The 21,360-nt window shown below is 47.6% G+C and overlaps 1 protein-coding gene across 3 annotated transcripts in view; it reads right to left on the bottom strand.

Moving 5' to 3' along the window:
• Nucleotides 1–21,360, bottom strand: part of NTM (neurotrimin) — a 1,036,467-nt gene that overhangs the window by 722,594 nt on the left and 292,513 nt on the right. The window contains exon 1 of one of the 3 annotated variants that reach the window (XM_066259761.1): nucleotides 15,456–15,474. The exons of 1 other annotated variant lie outside the window; for it this stretch is intronic. The gene's annotated coding sequence lies outside the window, so the exon portion shown is untranslated. Of the gene's footprint in view, nucleotides 1–15,091; nucleotides 15,111–15,455; nucleotides 15,475–21,360 lie in introns of those variants that run through there. One more of the 3 variants, XM_066259762.1, reaches the window with a different exon arrangement.

The following is a 21,360-nucleotide window of genomic DNA, read 5'->3' as shown; positions in this document are numbered from 1 at the left end:
CTCTGCTAGAATGCTCAGACTAACACCACCCGGGCCCCACATTCTGAGTCACCTTTACAGCAGAGGCCCCAGGTGGGGTCTCGACAAGGCGGGGACGTGGGTGAGGGGTTATTTGGAGAAATGCACGAGGTTCTGGGCTAGAGCTGGGTGGGGGTTTTGTCTCCTGTGGGACTTAGTATCTATGAGAACTTGAATAAGCCGCTTGGCCTCCCTGAGCCTCAGTGTCACCACTTGTCAAAATGATATAATACTGTCCCCCCTCTAAGGCTGTAACAAAACATTGAAGAAATAAATGCAAACCTAGATGGCTCATAGTAAGCACTTGACAAGTCCTAATGATTTATTAATGTGGCCACCATTCCAGAAAGGTCATGATAATGTATCTGGCCAAAGATCTACTCCATTTTAGTCTGTGTAAGAAATAAGCTAATTATAATAATAACATCAGTAAAATCACATCACCGTCAGTAATAAGAATTTAAAAATGTGTTGGGGAAACAAGCATGATCTATTGGGATGGAGCCAAGACAACCAGTCGACAAACTGTGGCCAACAGATGAGCTACTTTGCTGTTTAATACACTTAATAAAACGGTGCATCTTCCTGAAATTGCTGTCTTGCTAAACAGAAATATCCCCGGGGTGTAGACAGGAAAGATAAATGACTCTTTTCGCCTTAAAGAACAGAACCATTTATGAGAAGGAGATATCTGGAAGTCCATCCAGACCAGGAGGTGGGGGCAGTGAATGTGGGTTGACGTCTCCTCACAGAAGTTGAACGTTTGAAAAGACAGAGACTTTTGTTACATAGGGAGAGATTAATGCAGAAAATGATACCTTTTTTGACATGTCTGACAAACTGGGGGGCTTTCTTTTCTAGCAGTAAGTAGGTGAATTGACTTGAGACTCAGGTGAAAAGAAAAATAAATGTAAGACCAGCTAACTGTGAGCCCCATATTTTGATCCCCAGTTCAGGGCTCAGGATGCCGTCTGCTCACATGCCTTCTGTAAGTTCACGTCTCACAGCTCTGGTGAGTCTAGGTGCCCATGAGCTACATGCCCGGGGAAGGATTCCTCTCTCCTCAATTTCAGAGGCAGCATTACAAGTAATCAGACAAGGAAGTCAGGCTCAGTAATAACAATGGCAATATTCTTGTCGGAGCAAATAGGAACAATAGGGCTGGTTCTGTTACACTGAGCTAACACGGGATTCAGTGGCACTAGAGAAAGGCTATAAGAATAGCACAGGATGAGTTTAAATGCAAAGAAGAAATCCCATGTAAAGACTTTCCCCACCAGACGAAAATCAATGATTTGCCAGATCTTTGATGTTTCAGCCTTCCTTAAGGGCTACTGAGAGACTTGAAAAACAATCCCAGCTGGAAGGAACTAGAGCATCGTCCATTTCAAGTGTATCATTTTGCAGGTGATTAAACTGAGACACATAAAGGCTATGTTGCTGATAAATAGAAAAAAAAAAAACCCACAAAAAAACAAACCAAGCTCTTAGGTTGAGTTTTATTCCTAATATATCTACCTCATCTCTTCTAGAATGCCCTCCGGCCCTGAGTGACAAAGGGTCTTGTGTAGGGAGGGGAGACGTTTATGAGCTGCTCTCCTTTTCAGTCAGCATGAATGCAACTTCTGGTTTTAATTCAGGCAGTGCCTAAACATGCCTGCAAACACAACACGCCTGCTCCCCTGGGAAACAGAATTTAGGATGTGACACTATTTCTAATGGCCGCGAGAGGGCGCCCGTACCCCGTGCTAGCACCCCACTTCAGTCTACCTGATGGCCCAGACAGCCTGTGTATATTTATTTTCAAGGAGGTTAGGAGTATCAAGGTTGTAAAATAACATTTTCACTTGTTTTCTCCCTACATCTCAGACATAGCTTTTCTGAAGTCAATTATCTCCCCGAGACAATGTTCTTCCCAGCCTTTTCCTCTTTGAGCTGCCTTTCAACACACCTGAGTCTGCCACCAACCGAGACATAGGGTAGGGGGAGACGGAATGCAACTTCATTCCTGATTGGTGATATCAAACCCTTGTTTCCCTGTTCTGGCATTTTGTTTCAAAAGGCAGTTTGCAAACACACGGCCTCTGTTCGCCAGCCCTGGGGGGGGGGGGAGCGCAAAGAGGGTGCAAAGCTGTGATGCTATTTATAGGAGGTTTGGGGTGTCAGCTGGGAGCCCCTTGCACAAGTCCTTCAGGTACCAGTTCCCCCACACTGCTCCTGCTGATCGACAGAGGAGCATTTCTAAAGAGGTCCCCATAGACAGAGGTGCCCCATAGGGCAGTGAGCACCCCCCCACACACACACACACATTGTCAGGTCAGTATCTGGGGGCTGGAATAAAATGGAGGCTTTGTCCAGAGGTGGGTGACCAGGATTTTGAAGGGGAAGGAAGACGGGACACACGTGTTCACACTTACATAGATGCATACAACCACTAGCCCCTACCTTCACCATGGCGAGCTTTACACCAGCTCCCAGCCGGCCTCCCCGGGGCTTGCCAGCTCCTGGTGGGCAGCCAGGAAGCTGGCGGAGTCACTGTCGGGTCTCATCACTGTCCTCATAATTCACCACCAGAACTGTCAGTGGGTTTCTGACCCGCTGGCCCCTCCAGCCCTCTTGTCTGTCTCGATCTATGTTTAGATTCTAGGCTTCAGATAAATAGCATAGTAGCTTCTTATCCCAAAGTGTGGTGGCCTTCTTGGATCTAAGGATAAGTTTATCACAAAGCATTACTTGGAGGGTTGGGAAAAAGAGATCAGGCCATTCCATGAGTATTTCGATTCCATAACCTCTATGAAGCCCCCACTATACAACAGGAAAATGAGTAAAAACAAGTGAGATCATGCCCCCTTCCTGTAGGTACTGGTAATCCACTGTGGAAGAAAAACAAACACCCATACCATCATGCAATCAATGCCACCATAGAGCTGTGGGGACAAGGAGGGACAAGGGTGTGGTTTGAACAGGGTCTGAAGGACGGATGGGCAGTGACCAGTCAGCAGAGAAGGAGCAAGAGTCCCGAGAAGACCAAACAGCCTGAACAAAAACTTGTCCCAGCAAGCGTCCTGCTGCTGGAGGGTGTGAAGGACACAAGCTGTCTGGGGTGGCCAGCGTGGCCTCTGCAGTTTCCTCGGGTTGCAAATCTTCAGGGAAATCAGCCTAAATTTGGCCCACGCGTATGTCTTGTTAAGTAGTCTCAGGGTTTAAAATAAGTTTGGAATGTGGTTAGCTGAGGTGTATTTACTTTGGACTGTCACCATCTGCCATGTCCTCACGGGGAGGGCCTTGCTCATTTACATGGGCGGCTTGGATCCTGAGATCATTTGGGACTTCACGCTCTGTTTTAGCTGTGTTTGTTTTAAGGCCTCCCATACGGAGGATCTCTTCATACTCTGTTCCTGGGGCTGCTGACAGGGACGGAGGGAGGGATACAATTGCGCCAGCAACATATCTATGTTCCTCCAGCCTCTGCCAGGAAGGACCTTCAATCGGGACGCAAGGGGTCAGAAAGCCTAGTCTACTCACAAAATAACCAATTTGTTTAGAAAGAGAAAGGGGGATTAGGCAGGCTGGGAGGAGCCCAGGAAATCACATGGCAGCTCCTGGCCATCTGCTGCCCCCTGAAGGCAGGCAGGGGAGCAGCCACCAGTCCGCCTTGGGCTCTGAGGCTCAGTGGAGGCAAGGCCTCTGCCCCAGGAGAAGTAACAGCTGCTGGCAAAAGAAGCCTATTCTCACCCTAGACCTTGACTTGACCTTCAAACAGGCCTTAACCCTTGTACCAAGAAACAAGGGTTTTCTTGTCTCAGCTGGGCTCCCAGGTCCCCATTCTGGAGTGAGCTCAAATGACAGTTCTCTTTGATGACAGTGTTGATGTCATCTCTTTGATCACTATTATCTATTAGTGCTTTGTCATCCTCTGGTGACCTGAAGATTTGTCACTTCTCACACCACTGACTCTTGACCAGTTCTCACAGGCCTCCAGGCCAGTTGCCAGCTCTATGAAAGCATAGCTGTGCCCAGTCCAGCATGGATTCCAGGGGGGGAGAGGGTCCTGCTATGGTCTACCCCACTGACGGTCTACCCCAGACCCAGAATTAGCCTTGATTCAACTGCATTTTCTACAATGCTGAGCACTAATACGGTGAGTGCAAGCAGGAGCTAAGAATTAATCCTCTTAAATATGCATTTAGATGGAAGGAGACAATTGCCACTGGCCCTCCAAAAATAGTTCGGTGATTGGGGGAGTGGTGTGAGGACAGAAGCCAGATAGAGCCCCAGGGAGCAGAGGGGGTGGGACCAGTCTTCCAGGCTGGCTACGCTTCTGCCTGGGGGGGCAGGGGGTGTGCAGATGTGGCTTGAGTATAGAACTTTTTTAGGAAGGAAGACGCCCAGAGCCTCCTAACAAATTCTTGCACTGAGCCTTCTATGTAGGAATTCCTGCCCTGGTTGTGTAGGAGGAGCCCAGGGGAAGAGGAAGGGTGAGAAGAAGGGTGATGGGGCAAGAGGATGGTGGGGTGCAGTGAGAAAAGTACAGGTGGAGACTGGGGGAGGGAGGGTGTCAGCTGAGGATGGGGGGGCTAATGAGGAAAAGCTGAAAGGGAGGGGCCTGAGGCCCAGACCTCCACTGGGGCCTCCTGGGCCCTGGGCATTTAGCTTCTATCTGTCCTACACTCACACAGCTCCTCACAGAGGGGACTGAACAGGAGCCATAATCCTGAGTCAGGTCTTCCCCTCCCCACACCACATGACTCGGTCTTTCCCAGCAACATCTAATGACCTGCCACATCCCAAATGGCTCAGGCACCCAACATCCCTGTCTCCTCCAGTAAAAGCCAATGGCAAAATGGGGGGCTGGGAGAAGGGCGGGAAGGCAAGAGAGAGCTGTGCCTCTTGGGCAGCTCTGTGTCCCCACAAGGAAACAGCTCTGACCCCACACAGCGACCCGTGTCATCCCAAATGGCAGGACAGCCTTCCTTTCTTTAAGGCTGAATAACATTTGATTGAATAGCGTTTTCTTTATCTAGTCTTTATTGGTCCACGGACACTTCATTTCCATATCCTGCCTAATGTGAACGGTGTCCTGAACATGATGTTCAGTGAAATAAGCCCGACACAGAATGACAAGTACCACGTGAGCTCACGTGTGCCATCTAAGACAGTGGAACTTACAGAAGCAGAGAGCAGAATCGGGGAGAGGGGCTAACAGGGAGATTAGGCCAGGGTCCAAAGTTTCAGTGACGCAGGATGAATGAGTTCTGAGGACCTCACGTACAGCGAGCGGGGTGACTGCAGTTAGCTATACGGCACCGTGTACTCGCTAAGTACAGTAACTGGGAGAGTGGATGTTAAGTTTTCCCACCGCACACCCACAAAAGAAAACAACTCTGTGAGGTGATGGGTACATTGCTTAGCCTGATTGTGGTGCTTACTTCACAATGTATCAAATCATCACATTGTACACCTTACATATAGACAATTGATATTTGTCAATGATACTTCAATAGAGCTTTAAAATCCCCCAGCTCACTGACCCTTTGAAGCAATAAGAGGTGAGCGGTGAGTGGAGTGGAAAGGGGAAGTGGACAATTTGGCCCTAGTGATGGTCCTTTTCCACCCCCCACCTAGCTCCTGCCTCAGCCTGGGCTCTGTCTCCAAGGCCTCGTGCAGTTCCATGTGGAGTCTCAGCTCTGGGCGGACAGTGGACGAGCTGATGGAGAAACAGCCCAAAGCCTATGGACCAACCTTCCCACAGTGCGCCCAGGGTGGCAAGGAACACGGGACACAGAGGAGCTGTGCAGGAGTGGTTTGGAAGGGAGGGAGGGAGGGAAGGAAGGAAGGAAGGAAGGAAGGAAGGAAGGAAGGAAGGAAGGAAGGAAGGGAGAAAAATGATATTGGCAGTAAGATTTTTTCCCCTTCTTCCCTCCCTCCCTCCTTCCCTCCCTCCCTCCTCCCTTCTTTTTTTCTTTCTTCCCTTCCCTTCCCTTCCATTCCCTTCCTTCTTTTCTTTTATTTGTTCCTTTGGCTTAATTTGCTAAACCCCCAAGAGCCCCGCTTTGCCCGCAGGGAGAACACAAAAGCTTCTGCCCATTATCCCAGAGTAACACAACCCAATATGATCACTTAATAGGGAACGCATTTTAATAGCCCAGAAATGAGAAGTCAGAGACAATTAAAATTCGTTCCTAAATTAATTGTTGTTTTCCTCTTTCATTAGGAAGAGTTGCCAGTCAGATAACAACCAAGCCCTAAAAACAAAAGCAGCCAGCAGCCTCCACCGCCACCACTGGCCGCCTGGACGAGGCAGACGCAGAGAGTTCCAACCCCTTTAAACCCCTCTCCATTCATCAAGTGGCTGCCCCAACCCTGCCATGGGCTAAAATCTTTAGAAGTCAAGGAACTTCCAAGCTCTAAGCCACAAAGTCACGGACAAGTTTATTACCAGGATGCTGCCAAGGACTTTTTTTTTTTTATAGTTTTTAATTCTGGTTTATTTACTCTCTGGAGTAACGGGCTCAGCAACACATTTACACTGATTCAGCCTTCTCTACTTTTGTTCTCCTCCCTTCCCCGCTGGGCTTCTACCAAAATTCCAGGTGACATAAAGCAGCCTATCATGAGGGAACCTGGGAGCCTGGAACCAGGAGGCGGGGCGCTCACTGCCCCGTACGTGACATTGGCCCACCTCCCCTGTCTGGGCCGCAGAGCTGCCTGCAACGCCCCGCCCCGTGCCCCGGGCAGCTCTACAACCTCAGTACTGCAATCAATTCATCCGCACAGATATGCGTGCCTGTGGTGCCAACTGCTTTCCAACTCTCCACCTGACTTAATCCTCATAAACAACCCTCTTCACCAGGCACCTCTGCTAGCTCCAGTTCTCTGATGAAAAAAAAAAGGACTGAGTAACTTTTCTAAACACCGAGAGCCAGGATCTGAACTTGGCGGATTCCATAGCCTACCGCTTACCTGCTATTTTCTCCATGGTTTTGATCTCTAAGCCTCTTTAGGATGCTAGGGTTCCTAGCACAAACTGCGACATTTCCCCCTCTTTTTCCAGTGGGGAGAAAATTTCTGTTAAACTCTGCTCCTCCCCTGGGTCTTAATGACCCAGAGTCCATGTCTCTGAATGACCTAGATGGAGAGACAGCAAGGCTGCAGGTCACTGGGAGGTGGGGGCAGGGAATTGGTCCTTTCCTCCTTGGGACATAACTCAGGGCATCAGGCCAGCTTCCTAGAAAATAGAGAACAGGCTCCTCTGGAAAACAGATCTGGTCTCTACTGCTCCCCAACCCCAGTCTCCCGGGGGTTAGAGTTCTCCCTGAGCCTTTACTTGTTTATTATTATTGCTGTTTGAAATGCCTTGTAATAACTGAGATAGATTTCTTAGGAAGTCAAATAATGGGATGCATTTCCACCCTGGCTTTATAATTAATGTTTGCATCATTTATCTTTCGTGGAAAGATTATTCTGACTAACGAGGTTCTGGGCCACTAATTCATTACACTGCCTTGTCACTTCCTGCTCCTTCTTATTACCCAGAAATAGACTCATTAGTCAGAGTTCAATGACAGGGAGAAATTGTGTTCATTAATTTAATTTCCTCACTCACTCCTGGGCCCCACATTTGTCCAAAATTGGGGATTAGAAGGGGCAAAATTTAGTTATCTTAAGTCTTTGCTTCTGCATATTATATCTCCTGCCTCACCCCTGTTCAACCAGAAAAAGGCCGGGACGGGTGACAGCGGCATTGGCCATGCAGGTGCTGCCCTTTCTCACCCTAGAGCTACGGGGGACCCAGCCCGGGATAGAAGCATTGGTATCAGATCGGCAAGTTGTTTTATAGTTTTTAACCTTCACTCTCAATCTGGATTACTACATGGGAATTTGTAGGAATGCGCAGGTTATCTGGCAGCAGATCATCAGATGCTGTGAGAAATCTATACATTCCAAATATGTACATATATCTCTCTAAAGTCCTTACAATAAGGACATAAAGGAATATGCTAGAGGACTTAGAGCAGTGATCAGGAAACTTTTTGGCTGAGAGAGCCATGAACACCACATATTTTAAAATGTCATTCCATGAGAGCCATACAACGACCCGTGTACGTTACACATTATCCAATAAAAATTTGGTGTTGTCCTGAAGGACAGCTGTGATTGGCTCTAGCCACCCACAACCATGAACATGAACGGTAGGAAATGAATGGACTGTAATACATGAGAATGTTTTATATTTTTAACGTTATTTTTTTTTTATTAAAGATTTGTCTGCGAGCCAGATGCAGCCATCAAAAGAACCACATCTGGCTCGCGAGCCATAGGTTCCCAATCCCTGACTTAGAGTCTGGGCCCTGGCGTTAGAGAGACATGAGTTGCACGCGCCTCTTCATGTGTGAGCCATGTCTTCCCTCAAGATGCCCCATCTCTCGAAGCTACAGTTCCTGTCCCACAAAACAGGAATGACAATAGGCATCTCCGGTTATTATGAGGATCAAGCTATATGAGGCACCAGAAACGTTCACACAGTGTGCTACAACTATTAGAACTTGGAAGGAAGCCACACTTGGAGTTAAAGTAATCAGAGACCATGCAGTGAGAAGAGGGAATGTCTCCAGGCAGGGCTCCTGAGCCCACTGCTCCTGGAAACAGCTGAGGATGCCAGGCCCACCCAGACGGTTGGAGTAGACATCTTGGGGCATGGGGCAAGGCAGCCATGTTTTTAAAAGCTCCCCCAGTGGTTCTAAGGAGAGGTTGGGGTTGAGAACCACTTAACCTCTGGAGGTTGGTGGTGAGCAATTTGAACTTTGACCGGTTATAGAGAGTAACTAGCTGTGTGCTTTCTGGAAGGACTGCCCATGGATGTCTCCCTGCCACTCTGTCCCTGTTCTGGGAAGGAGTGCACTGCTATGGGGCATGGACATTTCCTGGGGTCCCTCCATTGTCCCAGAGGCTAGGCAGAACATGGGGAGCAGCCTCAGGGCCTGCTGTTATGGGGTTGCCAGTCTATTTGGGAGCTGGGATCAAATCACCAGTGAATGCTTTGATGCCATTCAAAATGAAGTCACTGTGGGAAAAGGGTTCATCCTAGAGTCATGCCCCAGCCTAGGGCCATGTCCCAGCCCAGGGACTAGGACACTTTTCCCAAGAAAGTGTGTTGGGTTGAGTTAAAAGAATGCCCAAAGTCCCTCGGGTAAAGAGAGAGCAGGGATGTTTTTCAGGCAGAAGGACCAAAGCCCAGTGCAAAGACCATGTGGCTGAAACAAGGAGAACAGAGGAGAGATGAGCTGGGCAGCAGCAGAGACCAAACCGGCAGAGCCCTGTAGCTTTGGGAGCAGCAGAGACTGAACCAGCAGAGCTCTGTAGATTTGGTTGAATATTTGTGCCCCCTTTAAGGGCAAAGTGAAGGTCTGAAATGGAGAGATTTTCAGAAGAACAAGGAGGTGGGATGGCAAGATAGAATAAGCCAACCGTGCAGTCCACTCACTTCCTAGCACCGTGGTCCTGAAGGCCAAGGTGACGGCAGATGGCAGGGCGTGCAGAAGAGTCAGAGCACGCCACCCCTGCTGAACTCTGGACGTCAGAATGGTGTGTGTTCACTGAGAACATTCTGTCATTCTGAGACCCACTGTTTGGAAAGAGGCATGTTGTAGGCATGGTTCCATGTCTAAACAGACCAGGACATTGGCACAACAGTTTACTACCCCCACCCCACCCCCTGCTTCAATGTCTTTTGGGTGTTTTGTATGTTTATGGTCAATAATCTCATCTTCAACGATGTATTATAAATCACGACAAGTAGATAATCCTTAGAGTTTGGCTGCAGTTGTGTATAACTAAGTTACATTTAAATAGAGAAATATCTGGAGATGGTAAGAGAGAAAGCAGGACCAGAGAAGGGGGTGTGGACCTCTCATGAGCGATGGGGGTGTGGACCTCTCATGAGCGATGGGCCAACACAGTCCTTCTCCCCAAGCAGTAAAGCTGATGAGCATCAGGTGGGAGAAGAGTAGAAAATTCCCAAGCCTTCCCTCAGATCTTAGCCTAAGGGTTGATGATTCAACAGTCCCAGCCAGAGTCCCGATAACAGACTTGCTGACTTCAATTACCAGGAGTAAAAATGATCAGGTGAAGTAAAATTTCTTAGGTAGATATTCAGCACAATGCTTGGCTAAATACTAAAGTTTACAACATTTTATTTACAGTTATTTTTTATTTCTGTTACTATTAAGAGAAATAAAAGAGAACTCACTATTGATCACTAAGAGTCTTACTTGTCATTCATTATCTCAATTAATTCTCAAAAAGCCATAAGGTATATATTACATTCGTTGTGCAAATAAGAAAGTGAGGGTCACAATGGTGACTTCCCAAAGGTCAAACAAAAGCTGGCAAAGAAGGGATCTGACTTGCAAGTCTCCTTTCCTTGGCCTCGTGAGCCTCAGCGTGCTCCCGGCACTCAGGCAAAGTCCTGATAAACTAACTCATACTATGACTGCATTATTCTGCTTGGGCTGCCATAACAAGGTACCGCAGACGGGTTAGTTTGAACAACACGTTCATGTCCTCAGAATTCTGCAGACTGGAAGTGCAAGACCAAGGTGCATATGGAGTCAGTTTCATCCTGATGCCCCTCTTCTGGGCTTGTAGATGGCCCTGTGTCCTCACATGGTCTTCTGTGTGTGTCTGTGTCCTTCTTAGGATACCAGTGAGATTGAAGGAGGAGGAGGACCCACTCACATAACCTAATTTTACTTTAATTACCCTTTGAAAGATCCGTCTCCAAATGTGCTCATAACCTGAGCGACTGGGTGCTTCTACAGATACAATTTGGAGGGGACAGAAGTCAGCCCCATGACAGCGACCAAATAGTGTAGATAAAGCTCTTCGTCCTTCACTCACCATGGGATCTACACTTGGCTTTCCATACCAACACCAGCACTGTGCATCCAGAGTATTTTCACCCTGCAGTATGAAAAGGCTTTTTTTCTGGAGAGTTGGGTAAACGTCAAGACTAAGATAACTCGCTCCAGCGGCGAGGTACGAAGGGGTGGGAGAGACAAAGCAGCCTTCTCCAAGTGTCAGTCTCCGGGGATGCTTTCTAGTTTCCCTGAGGGACGGGGGAAAGTGTGAATGCCGCTGGCATCCATGGCAGCATTTAGAGAGTACGTCTCCTGACTGCACGTGGGACATTCATGCCCGGGCTGCAGAGAGCAGTCATGTGGGTGCTGTCCTCAGTCCCAAACAGATGCACGGAAGACTCAGGTCAGCCACACCAAGGCCACACTGAGTGACCTTGTCTCTGGTTCATCTTCTCTTCCATCTGCCATTCAAAGATGGTAACCATGTAAAATGGCAGCTTTTTGCTGGAGAAAGAAAATGTTGGAACCCAAAAGAATGATGTAAATGCAGGAATCACCTTCCCACTAACTACCTCCTATAAGCTTAGACCTTTGGGGACAATGACCTACATCTCAGATCTGCTTGGTTGATTTTGTTCTACTATAATGATGAAAGTCGCATGCAGGAAGAGGAATAACATGTGTGGCCTGAGACTTCGTTTGGTACCTGGCACTCGGGGATAGACAGCTGGAGAGAGGGGGAGTTTAATTTCCCGTGGCCCACATGTCTCTGAGTGATTGGCAGGCTAATTTTGCTCTCCCCTCGGCCTGGTACTAAAAGGAAGTGAAGACTCAGGAAGCTGCCAAGAACTGTTTCTTGGCTTTTGCCAAAAATTCTAGACCACATCCAAAAAAATCAAGATCTAGACTTAGAGATCTGGGGAGCCAGGGTGAAAGGAAGTTTTTCAGGCAATGGTCATCAGTCCCTTTCCGTAGAACATCATTTCTGAGGTATTCTTCTCTGATCTGCTCACTTATTAAGCGTATAATATAGTGTTATGCATCATACACCTTTGTCATAATGTAAGAGGCTCAGAGAAGTAAATAGATCACCTAAGGGCAGTCAGTGAACTAATGAGAGGTGCAGACCTCAGACCCAAGTTCTTCTAAGTCCGTGTCCACTTCTTTTTCCGCTGCCCGTGCTTCTGTGCTGGCCCCTCCCAATCCTGACCAGAGGTGCCCACTGCCACGAGTTCACTGATCTACAGAGATGAGAGGTGCGAGCCCCATGTGGTGTGGACTTCCCTTCCCTCTTCTCCCCCTCCCTCCCACACCTCCGGGAGGTACAGGCAACAGTGGTGGTGTGCAAGCAGTGAGATTCATGGAGATTGAACTAAAAAAGTTACACATTCAAATCCAGTATTTAAGGTCTGGTGACCTTGGACAAGTGATCTCTTTAAACCTTGGTTTCCTTGTTTGTGTAGAGGACAATGAAACCAACATCATAGGATTGTTTGTTTGTTTTTAAATGTGTGTGAAAGTCTCTGTGTACGTCTTGTTGAACATGGTGTCTGAAATCAGTCAAGGTGAGCTTTGAGGAGATGTAACCTTAAGAGGTCCTTGCCGGGAGGTGGGAACACCAGCAGGTCAGGGGCAGGCTCTGCAAGGGCGGAGCCCGCTGGGCGTGGAGGCAGTATGTACCGCGTCCCTTTCGGTCTCCACCACCTCACACTCACAGCTGATTCCTGAAACCCCGAGATCCCAGTGCCCAGGAAGCACAAATTCCACCAGATAGCCTGGCCTCCATCCAGGCCAGAACTGGTGAGAAACACGGAGGGTCAAGGAAGGCCGCAGAACCCGAGTGCAGAGAAAAACAGAGAGTGGTAGATCAATGCTGGAGCCCACATGATGAACTGTCGGACCTGGGGCACTGAGGCTGGGGAAGCAGCCAGATCGATACATTCCAAAGCAGATGAAGAACCCGGTGAAGTTAAGCACAGCGACTGGGCACAGCATTTGACAGGTGATGGGAGATGAAGCAGAACACACACACCATACACATCTCAGAAACAACAGTGCGAGGGCAGATTGAATTCTGAAAAAAGTCTTTGCTTTTTGCCACCTTTCAAAGGCAAAATCACAGCTGTATGTGTTTGCATTTAAAAATATGCATTTGTGTGTGTGAGTATATGGGGGTACTGGTGTGATTTGCAATGTGTGTGCAAGAACTACCCACTTGCCCTCCTATCCCACAGGGTGCAGGGATTCTGGGGAAGGTGTTGTTTACAAGGGAGGTGCAAATAGAAGTTTACTCTCCTATGTCTGAGAACCATAGCATACAACAACTATTCAAATATATCTCATGTACTCTGTGGAAAATTTTTAAATAAAATTAACATATACTCTATTAGCTCCTTATGAACAGGAAATTTTAAGGCACTGACTTCACACATTACAACAGCATGAGCCTCCCCATGCCACCTGCATCTGAGCTGACAACAAGCTATGGTACCCGAAGGAGAAGCCTGGGAGGGGAGGCAGCCCCTCCCCTGCCCATCCAATTCCTGCCATCTGCATAAAAGGCAGACTCTCAAGACAAGGAAGAAATGATCACAGCCCTAATTCAGTTGACAAATCCCCAAAACAGATGAATTTTCCAACTTAGTCAGTGACTCACTCAACCTTGATCCAAAGGCAGAAAGCAGAGCTCTGCATTTGTGATAAAGGGACCACAGTAAGCTTCATGGCTAAGGGGCCCCCCCTCTCTTCATTGCCAGATTGGGCAACAGTCTAGGATTGCTTCTGGGTTGCAAACTTCCTTATTTTCAGAGCAGGTTGGAGGGTGTGTGGGACCTTCTCCTGCACTGGGGTCCAGAGAGAGGCCCCTCAGTTGTCCCCATTCTGCAGGGAAGTACTAGGAAGCATTCCCAGGTCTGGCTACAGCCACGGAAATGTAATATGAGTCACAGTGTCTTCAGTGGACATCTAATAAAAGGCCACAAGATTGGGATATTGACATCATGAAGAAGATGCTCTGTGGTTTTCCATGTACAATGGAACTTTCCCATTTCAGAGGAGAAAGTTGCATTTTGATCCCATTTTGTTGAAACTGAGAAAAAAGAGAACTTAACATCGGTGTATCCGAACTTTAAGAACAAAACTGAATACCTTTCATGACAAATTCTGGTATCTCTACGTCTTTGCAGAATTTCTGAAGACTACGGATTTGCCTCATCTGTGTGGAAACGATGGCCTCCTCCAAGGACTGAAGTCATTCTTGTTTTTCTGCCCTTCCTACCAGCCCAGCCACGGATATACTCTGCGCATCCCCCTTAATTGTACATAAGATAGGACTACACATTTTAAATATTTTTATTGAACTGAGTTTAGTGTCCCTAGTCTAAATTTATAGACTGTTAAATACAATGTTTTAATATTTCTTTCTCTCAAAGAAAATAACAAGTACATTGGGGCAGAGCTATCAATCAGGTACGTCAGTGGATTGTTCAGATGCTATAGAAAAAACAAAAGCACTTGCTGTTTAATCTTAGGGGAGAGCAATTGAATTTTAGAGCAGCAGAAAGCCCAAACAAATCTTAAACCTCAAAAAGCCTTTCTTGAATGACCAAGAGGAGGTGAGATGATTCTAATGACAAGTCCGCCTCAGCCCTAGTAAGCCACTCACCTTACTGCTAAGGAGAAAGTGTATTTTGGCCTCAGTGACCAGGCAGGAACAAACACATCTATAGTAATTCGGTCTTCAAATTAAGCAAACGATTCTTAATATACCAGAGGATCCCAGTTTTCCCACAAATTATCTTTCTGTTCAGAAATTTCCACAGCATTTGCAGTCCCATCATGGTAAGAGGTCTCATCTCACATTCCTATCTTTCTTTCTTGGGATGTTTTAATTCTGCCTCCCCAGATGTAAACATGTTCCCCAGTCCCTCCACCACCAGCCACAGCAGCGTTGTTGACACAGCGCTCACCAGGGCACAAAACCCCCGCCCTTTTCAGACCCACAGTGTCACCAGGAACAGACCCCCTTGGCATCAGAGCTAGCAATCCATCTTGTAAAACCAACCTCCTTCCAAGAGCAAAGGCATCTCCATCTCAAAGGCACAACCATGCCCTGGACCTCCGGTCCTGGGGAAAGACATTCACCATGGACTCTGGAGGAAGAGCCTCCCCCTCGCCTGTCTGGGCAAAGGATGGTGAATTCAGTGGGCACCTACCTGTGCCGGCCCTCGACTGCTACCTCTTCCCACCTTCCCTGTTTCTTTTTTCCGCTCATTTGTTTTTTCCACTTTAAAAACATCCAACTTTGCCTTGGGGAGGAGCAGAATGAAATGTCACTTACCTATAAAAAGAGAGACAGAAGAGAAAGCCATGCATCACATTACGTACACATTCTTTGAGATCAAGGCCAACCTTTGACTTTGAAATTGTAACAATGAGTGAATATTATTTTTTCATCCTACTTTTCTATATTTAATGAAACTCAGGATTTTGCAAGATGCTCATCCCCAGGGTCCCGCCTCCCTTCCTGGTTTTCCTTTTGTTCCATCTGCCCCTCTTCCCAACCCTTACCCTCACCACCTGCGCCCTCTCTTCATTCGGCAAAGGTCAGAAAGGAATGAGGGAAGATGCAGAGATCCAGAGGGGTCCTCAGATGTGTGCACTGCAGTGGCGAGGTGCGAGGAGCCTCTTTCCTGGCAGGCGGAGCCTCGGGACCAGGGATCAGGGCTGGCTGACGCCAGCACCGGAGGAAGGCCGCTGTTTCCCACAGGGTGACTTTTTATCGAAGGCTCTGGAACCTTTCCAAATGGCTCTGGTTCTGCGTCCTTCCCTCTCTCCCTCACACATCTTCCCCTCATTCCTCCTGGTTGGACTGAATTCACTCACGATCTCTATGCTCCCCTGTGTCACACGACATCTGTAGTTTCATCTTAGTTCCACTATTTAGATCTCCTTCTACAGAAGTTGCTCATTATCACAGAGCTATAGGGCCAGCTGTGACCTGCATGGATACTAGTCCCTGGTCTCCTGACTCAACATAGGATCCAACCTGGCCCATCTGTGTCCTAGGAGACCCTTTGCCTGAGAACTCTGGGATGCTGAGTCCACACCTGCCTGACTTTTGGCATCAGAGACATCCACCTTTCACACAGACGGTTCCTCGTGGCCGAGCTGCTCCCCACCCCCCACTGCCACAGGGAGCCAGGCTCTGCCCAGCTGCTCTCAGAACAGCCCCTCACCACACCCTGTACCGAATCCCCAAACATGCTAAATACTTCCCAATTGATTTTAGTGGCTGGTCCATTTCTTTTATTATTATTGCTATGACTGTGTAACAGTCTTCTTTAGTCTTCTCTTAAAGACTTTAGTTTTCTGTGGGGTTTTTTCCCCTCCTCCAATCTTCTCTGAAAACCTTGATGGAGGGCACTCAGAGCTTAGAACTGAACCCAGAAGTCACCCCCTGTCCCCCATCGAACCATTACCCAAAGCTTTCCACTCAAGACACTTCCGGAAACAGAAGCGTGGTCAGATGTTTTCAGGGAATGACACATCTTCCTTCTCCTCATGACCGCGTCTCGATGCTAAAGACTCAGAGATGGCCCTGCACGAGGAGCTATGCTGAAGCCTTTCTCAAATTATTTGACTCGCAAACTTTTCTACACACAAACTAAAGTAGCCTTCTCGACTTCAGAAGGATGGCTGTTTTTTGTTGTTGCTCTATGGACATTATATGGAGAAGAACTGTCCTGCTTATATAGCAGGCTGTGGCCTGGGCTTCCTGAGAACACTGCCCACCCCTCATCATGCCCTGTGAGATACGCCGCCCAGGACCCAGCACCCTGGGCTACAGCTTGATTCCATCCCTCACCCAGTGTGAGAAGTCCACCACCTTGCTCATCCCAGTCTCCTTGCTGGTGAAATGAGGAGGTTGCTTCACACTCTGCATACTCCACCAAGGTGCTATAAGTCCACAGCAATACAAATGTGCTTACAATGTGCTTTGAAAACAGTGTAAGCAAATGGTTTCAATTTGTGGATGATGTCAGAGTAATGGTGGCATGAGAGATACCCTTGATCTCTCCTGTTGATATCTCAACAAATTGAACAGCTAAAACTCAGTGAAGAAATCCCAGCTGGGCTCACAGGTGTGCCTAAAAGATCCTCATACCTAACACACTGAAGGTGAGAAGGGTAAAGAATGAGGAGGCGGGGGAGGTGCTGTGCAGAAGATAAGACGCACTCATGGTCCGGCCAAAGTGATTGGGTCTTCATCCGCCAGGAAGAGTGGAGAGATTGGGGGGAATTCAGAGAGTTACTGAACCAAAGTGGCAGAGTGTGGGGTCACCACCAGTGTTTTCCCAGTCTTCCAGAAGCCCACACTGGGACAGAGACACAAATACAAAGTGCAGCCCCCTGGCCTCCCAGATCCCGCTTCCCTCACCTTGCAGGTACAGAGCATGGCAGAGACACACTCCACAGCTAGTTCTACAGGGCCACTCTTTCCCCTGAAGAAGGGTGGTGCTCTGTTTGGTCCCCTGGTCTGTTGGAATGCAGGGAGGAGCAGCCAGGGGCCTGAAATCACCATCACTAAAGACCTCACAGCATGCCCCACCCATCATTGCAACTGCAGTCCCATCTCCATCATCATGACAGCAGCTTCTCAGCAGAGGCCAGCCTGGGAAATTTACAGAGCTAACACTTGTAATTCAGTGCCATCTACTGGAAAATAGTAAAATTACCTTTCCTTTTTCTATTTGGGTTCTTTGGGGTTTCTCCCTTTTAGTTGTTGTTTTGTTTATTGCTGATTTTTTTTTGCTTTTTGTTCTTTTTGTGGTTTTTATCTTTCGTTTTTATTTTCATTTTTAAATATATTATTTTTTTTTGTTTTTTTTTACTTGATTTCTTAACAATGCTACTCTCAAATGCCCTCAAGACAGAAAAAAATGAACACTATGGTTACCCAAGAAAGAAGCACAGTTCAGTAAATTGTTTCAAGGGCTTGGTGTTCAGTACCACTGTTTTTAGGATGTTATAGTAGAAAAACACAGAGAATCTTGGGCCTTGGCTGCCCTAGGGGCCGGTGGATACTGGATGGTGTGTTTCCCAGTAATGAGACGTCAGAAGCTAAAAAGTCAGGAGCAAGTGTGCCATGATTTTTTTTTTCTGTATTTTTCTGAAGCCGGAAACGGGGAGAGACAGTCAGACAGACTCCCGCATGCCCCCGACCGGGATCCACCCGGCACGCCCACCAGGGGCGAGGCTCTGCCCACCAGGGGGCAATGCTCTGCCCCTCCAGGCCGTTGCTCTGTTGCGACCACAGCCACTCTAACGCCTGGGGCAGAGGCCGAGGAGCCATCCCCAGTGCCCGGGCCATCTTTGCTCCAGTGGAGCCTCGGCTGTGGGAGGGGAAGAGAGAGACAGAGAGGAAGGAGAGGGGGAGGGGTGGAGAAGCAGATGGGCACTTCTCCTGTGTGCCCTGGCCGGGAATCGAACCCGGGACTTCTGCACGCCAGGCCGACGCTCTACCACTGAGCCAACCGGCCAGGGCCTGTGCCATGATTTCTTTACCTGCTCTACATCCTGAAGGAGGGAATTAATCTCAGAGGTCCTTTTTCTTCTTTAATAATATATGCCTATGACTTTCCCTCTGTTGCACAGGAATATTCCTCTACCTTCTCAGTGTTTACCTTTCAAAGCTTACAATCATATTCCTTCTCTGCTCTAGTAGGGCTTTGTAGTTGGGCAGGGTTCTCAGTAGACCAAGAACCTCTACGTCGGAGGAAGAAAGAGAAAGGTGTTGAATTAGATTGGGTGGGTGGAGCAATGCTTGTCTGCCTCCATTTTATCTCTTAAGTAAGGACTAACAGGCATTAAAATAATGATGTGTCAATGTAGGTACATGGAACTAATGTACACTCTAGTGGGGGATGCTGATAATGGGGAGCTGATGGTGTGGGGGTGGGGAGCAGGGATGTATGGCGAATCTCTATAGTTTCTGCCCAATTTTGCTGGAACCTAAAACTGCTCAAAAAAATAAAATTTATTAATTTAAAAAGCCATATTTCTTAAGTTTTAATTCATTCAAGAAAATATTCTTTTTTAAATTGAATTTATTGGGGTGACATTGGTTAACATAATTGCATGGGTTTCAGGCACCTAGTTCTATAACACATCATCTGTACACCGTATTGTGTGTTCACCCCCCAAGTCAGGCCTTCATTGACCCCCATTTATCCACTCTGCATCCTGAGGGAGAGAATTAATCCTCTGCTGCCCTGCCCCCAGAAATCACCACATTGTTGTCTGCGTTCATAAATATTTTTCTCTTATTTCAGTCCTTTTCTGCTCAATTCCTCTACCCCTTCACCCAGCACTGCCCACAACAGGTATCAGCCTGCTCTCTATCTATGAGTCTGTCTCTATTTTGCTTATTAGTTCATTTCGTTCATTAGATTCCATACGTGAGTGAAATCATATGGTACTTGTCTTTTTCTCTGACTGGCTTATTTCACTTAGCATAAAGCTCGTCAGGTCCATCTGTGCAGTTGTAAAAGGTAAGATTTTCTTGTTTTATGGCTGTATAGTATTCCATTGTGTAAATGTACCACAGCTTTTTTATCTACTCATTTACTGATGGGCAGTTGGGGTGTTTCTAGATACTGGCTATTATAAATAATGCTGCAATGAACATAGGGGTGCAGATATTCTTTCGAATTAGTGTTTTTAGTTCCTTTGAATAAATTCCCAGAAGTGGAATTGCTGGGTCATAAGGAAGTTACACTTTTAATTTTTTGAGATAACTCCAAATTGTTTTCCACAGTGGCTGCACTAGTCTGTATTCCCACCAACAGTGCTTGAGGTTTCCCTTTTCTCTACACTCTCACCAATACTTGCTTATTGATTTATTACTGATAGTCATTCTGGTATGTGTGAGATGATATCTAATTGTAGTTCCAATTTGCATTTCTTTGATTTTAGTAATGTTGACCATCTTTTTATATGTCTATTGGCCATTAAGAAAATTCGTTTCGACACCTTAGTTGTTCACTGATTGCTTTCTCATATGTGCCTTGACCGTGGACCTTCAGCAGACTGAGTGACCCCTTGCTCGAGCCAGCAACCTTGGGTCCAAGCTGGTGAGCTTTGCTCAAACCAGATGAGCCTGCGCTCAAGCTGGTGACCTTGGGGTCTCCAACCTGGGTCCTCCGCACCCCAGTCCGATGCTCTATCCACTGCGCCACCGCCTGGTCAGGCAGGAGAAAATATTCTTTTTTTTTGTATTTTTCTGAAGCTGGAAATGGGAGGCAGTCAGACAGACTCCCGCATGCGCCCGACCGGGATCCACCTGGCATGCCCACCAGGGGGCGATGCTCTGCCCATCCAGGGTGTCACTCTGTTGCGACCAGAGCCACTTTAGCGCCTGGGGCAGAGGCCATGGAGCCATCCCCAGCGCCCGGGCCATCTTTTGCTCCAATGGAGCCTCAGCTGTGGGAGGGGAAGAGATAGAGAGGAAGGAGAGGGGGAGGGGTAGAGAAGCAGATGGGCGCCTCTCCTGTGTGCCCTGGCCGGGAATTAAACCCGGGACTTCCGCACTCCAGGCCAATGCTCTACCACTGAGCCAACTGGCCAGGGCCAGAAAATATTCTTGATAACATTCTGCAAAGCCCAGAATTATTTCGTACAGAACAGGAGAATTCTGGGAGATGACTGTATTTCTTTGTACAGTCCCAAAGGTAGTCCTCATGATGCCTTTGGACCATGTGTAAAGAATGTGGAAAAAAATGGGGCTGGTGTTCCAGGCCCAAGAATGCTTGACAACTTTAAGGGAAGACAGAAATAAAAATGTTTGGGAACTACTCATAAAACCATAAATGCTATCCCAAGATTACCTCCCTGCTGCACCCCCTCATCTTTGGGAGTCATATCTCCAGCTTAAACCCAGCTTAGGGCCATGCTGTCCCTGAGGCCCCCATGGCTGCTCTCAGAATGTGACACCTTTTCTTGCGTGCCCACAGCTTGCTGCCTGCCTTGGTGTTCAGCACGTCTTCAGTTTGCCATTCATGAGAGTACACTGTTTCTTCTCTGCCATTCCACTCTGACTTGGCAAATTTGACGACACCTAGCCCAGGTTTAACTGAAAAATGAGTTTTTAAAAAAATAAGTTTTCAGACCTTTTGGATTTGGAATTGCAGATAAGGGAGCAGGAGATGCCACGATAACTCTGGGGCTGCAGAGATGAAAGAGATGACCCCTGCCTTCTCACAGCCTCGAGGAGAAGACAGGGCAGGAGATGCTGTGTCAGAGCTGACATGACAGGGGCAGGCACAGGGTGCTGTGAGAGCACGGAGCACCCATGCGTATCCTTTGGGTGCTGAGAAAAATATTCAGAAAAAAACACCTGGGCTTCAGTGAAAGACTATCCAGGGAAACTTCAAAGAGGCAGGCCCTTTCTGAGCAGCTCCCACTGAGATGCTACACTGAGAAT

Source organism: Saccopteryx bilineata, chromosome 2, assembly GCF_036850765.1.
Source record: "Saccopteryx bilineata isolate mSacBil1 chromosome 2, mSacBil1_pri_phased_curated, whole genome shotgun sequence".
Classification (NCBI taxonomy): domain Eukaryota; kingdom Metazoa; phylum Chordata; class Mammalia; order Chiroptera; family Emballonuridae; genus Saccopteryx; species Saccopteryx bilineata.
Note: the sequence above shows the minus strand (reverse complement) of the source record. Positions and strands in the feature narration are given on the sequence as shown.